This window comes from Gavialis gangeticus, unplaced genomic scaffold (assembly GCF_001723915.1).
Source record: "Gavialis gangeticus isolate Ggan-Ray unplaced genomic scaffold, GavGan_comp1, whole genome shotgun sequence".
Lineage (NCBI taxonomy): Eukaryota > Metazoa > Chordata > Crocodylia > Gavialidae > Gavialis > Gavialis gangeticus.
In genome coordinates, this window is record NW_017728992.1 from 181765172 (window position 1) to 181768304 (window position 3133).

Below are 3133 nucleotides of genomic sequence, written 5' to 3' on the forward strand. Positions count from 1 at the left end.
TTTACATCTTCCCTGACTGGCTTTCTTACCTGCATTGCATGCCAGCCTCTGGCTTCTTTACTATTCCTTCCATCCAGGAAGAGCACACACCAACTGCAGATTCTTCCTGAGCTTCATGAAGGGTGTTTGTGCCCAAAAGCTTGCAAAGAAGAATTTTTCAAACTATTTGAGTTAGTCTAATAAAAGATATCAGATTTACCCAAAAAACCTTGTCTGCTAACACCAAGAGGGCACTTAACACATACTAAGCTGCTTGAACCTGCATCTGCTTGCATTTTAAAGGCATGTAGTTAAGTGTTAAGTTGAAATGTGACACCATCCTAAGACCTTTAGAGGGTGGCTGCTTAGTACAAGACTTTGGCTGGCTGCAGCCACATGGTGGTGCTGATGTACTCTGGTTTTAAAAAGGTGGTGTTGGGGAATGGGCTGTATAACTAGGCTCTTTTCCCCCCTTTTTAGCAAGCTGCTTTTTGAGGTGCCCTTAAATGAGCCCAGACTTCATTAATAACGAAACATGAAGCAGTGACCCAGCATGAACTAGACTGATTTCTCTCACCACATTTACAAAGGCTTCAGCAATATGTAACTAGACTTGCTTCTCTCTCTCTCTCTCCTTGTCTCCTGGATACGCTTTTTAGCTGCAGAAGCAATTTAGGGCTTAAATTAATGTTTGGTGTGACTGTGGGACAATGAATGGAGCTGAAGGTATGTTACTGCTTCAGAGGGCTCACATAACGCGGGTAGTTCTTGACTCAGACTGTAGTACAGAATATTGTACATATCCTACATCATAAGAGAACACAAAACAACGCTTATAATGGACAAAAGCCTATAGGATTTGGAAGTGTAAGGTTAAAAGGAGAATACAATTCTTTCTAACATTAACTCCCCTGGGAATGTTTTTAACAACTTCTATGAAATATGAATGTAAAAGGAAGTGTATTAAAGACTACCCCTCCAAAGCAATGATACCAACAGAAGTATTTCTGTTCAGAAAGTGACTTATGAACCAGAATCTGAAGGGCTAAACAGGAGCCAGTCCCCCCAATAGTGTGGAAAATCTAAATTGTATTATTTAATCACCATCATTTCACTGTGACCTCCTTCTCTCCTACATCTTTACATCCTCTACCTGCTGCCTTTATTGCATATTCAGCCCACTATTTTAGAGATTTTAGCCTTAAGTTCAAGAACATGAGTAGGTGCACTGCAATTAATAATTTTTCTTTTATGCTTATATTAAAGGACTCATGTAAATCTTTGTATGGTTATGGCCTTCATCATAAGCTGCCCAGGGCATACCATCTTTTTACACAGAACATAAGGAATACCATACTGGATCAGACCCGTGGCCCATTCAGCCTGTTATCTCGGCTCTGACAGTGGCAGGAGTGGATGCTTTAGACTAGAGGGAGAGCACACAAACAGAGTATATTCAGAGTTATGTATCCTGTCATGCGCTCCCTGACATCCACCAGGGATGTTACATGTGCATACAATGCTGGCCTTTCATTCTTCATCAGGACCGCTAGGCACAAAACAATAAAATTAATGTGGATACATCTACAACTATTGGGTAGCAGGAGGCAGTGGGACCTACCAACCCATCCACAGGCCAAACCCGATCACCACCACTGCAACAACAACAACTCTTGCAACTGACTGGCTAGTTATAAAGTGTCTCTCTCACCTGCTTTGATGCTTGATATTAAGCAAAAAAGAATTTATGTTTTCCCCAAAGCCAGGCCAGGACTGGAGTGCCTTAGTATATATATTTCCTTGGTGGCCTATTAATATATCATCAGCGGAAATCCCTTGATTTGAGGATGATATCTACTGTGGTTCATTGATAGGTCTTGAGGGAATTTAAGAGTCCAACCCTTGAGCCACAGATCAGTCTGCAGAAGCTGTACATCTTTCCGCAGGGGAGAGAAGGCTGTAGGCTGGGATTCCTCCTTTTCCTTCCTCTGCTGTCTCTCCCCTGCTTCAAGGGCAGGATGCTTTACCTTGAAATGTCCTGGGCTTTGTTGAGGGGTAGAAGCCTGCAACTTTTAAAGTGAGGAAGCCTTTGCAAGGAAAACAGCAACCACACGATCTTGACAAGGTGGAGATCGGGGCCTGGTGGCAAGGGAGAAGCCTCAACAACACAACATCTCTATCTTGCTGCAGCCTTCTTCTGCCTTTAGTTGTTGAAATCCTGATATCTTTCCCTGCCCGATCCGCCACTGAGGACTTGGGATTAGACTGCAGTCTGTCTGAAACTGCCCCTGAGGCCTGTTTGCCATGGGCAGCCCTGTCAGGAGCGAGAGCCTCCAGCTGACATAGCTCTAAGGGTCACGGGGACAAACAAGCCTCCTCACCACGACAGAGTCACGGTCCACAGAGAGGTATTAATATATACAGATTTCTAAGTGGTGCGCATAATTTACAGTCTTATGCCCGTCGCATTAGGCTAGCGACAGGACAGGCTAATCATCCACAATCACCGTGGGGAAAGGTTGCAAAACCTCCAGGAAAGAGGCACGGAAAACTGCAGCACCTGTAAACAGGCCTTTCAAAATACTGTCCCTCAGCGCGGCGGTGGGCCCAAGCCCTCCACGTGCAGCTATACGCCCCGCTCGCCGAGGGCGGCACCGAGGGCATGGGCCAAGTAAACGTCCAAACGGGGCCCAGGAGCCAGCTGCCCGTCCGCGTCCGCGTCCCCGTCCCCGTCCCCGCCGGCACCTGCAGCCCGGAGCGGAGCGGGCGGAGGAGCCGGGAGGGGGAGCGGGAGCTGTCAGCATGGCCCATGCCTCTCCGCCTCCCCACCCCTTCCACCTTCCGCCATATAAGTGGCCGCCTCCTCCCTCCTCCCCGTCCCCAGCCCGAGCCGGGCGCAGGCGGCGGCGCGGAGCCTCGGAGGAGCGAGCCCCCGCGCCCGCGGCCGTTGCAGGTGGGTTGGGAGCCAGCGCAGGGAAGCGCCTCGCGGGGGAGGAGGGCGCAGCTCGGGGCCCTCACCCTCACCCTCGCCTCTGCCGCCCTCCCTGGGGGCAGGAGGGGGCTGGCGGGGCGCGGGGAAGATGCTGCTGTGCGCAGCCTGGCGCGTGAAGGCAGCGTGAGGGGAGATGGCGGGAAGTGGGGGACTCGCCATCGC

The 3133-nt window shown here is 49.7% G+C and overlaps 1 protein-coding gene across 3 annotated transcripts in view; it reads left to right on the forward strand.

Annotated features, from left to right (window-relative positions):
* Positions 1 to 2845: 2845 nt before the first annotated feature.
* Positions 2846 to 3133, forward strand: part of COL14A1 (collagen type XIV alpha 1 chain) — a 266741-nt gene continuing 266453 nt past the window's right edge. Inside the window, exon 1 of one of the 3 annotated variants that reach the window (XM_019528109.1) lies at positions 2846 to 2932. The gene's annotated coding sequence lies outside the window, so the exon portion shown is untranslated. The remainder of the gene's footprint in view (positions 2933 to 3133) is intronic. The other 2 variants (XM_019528108.1, XM_019528110.1) reach the window with 2 other exon arrangements.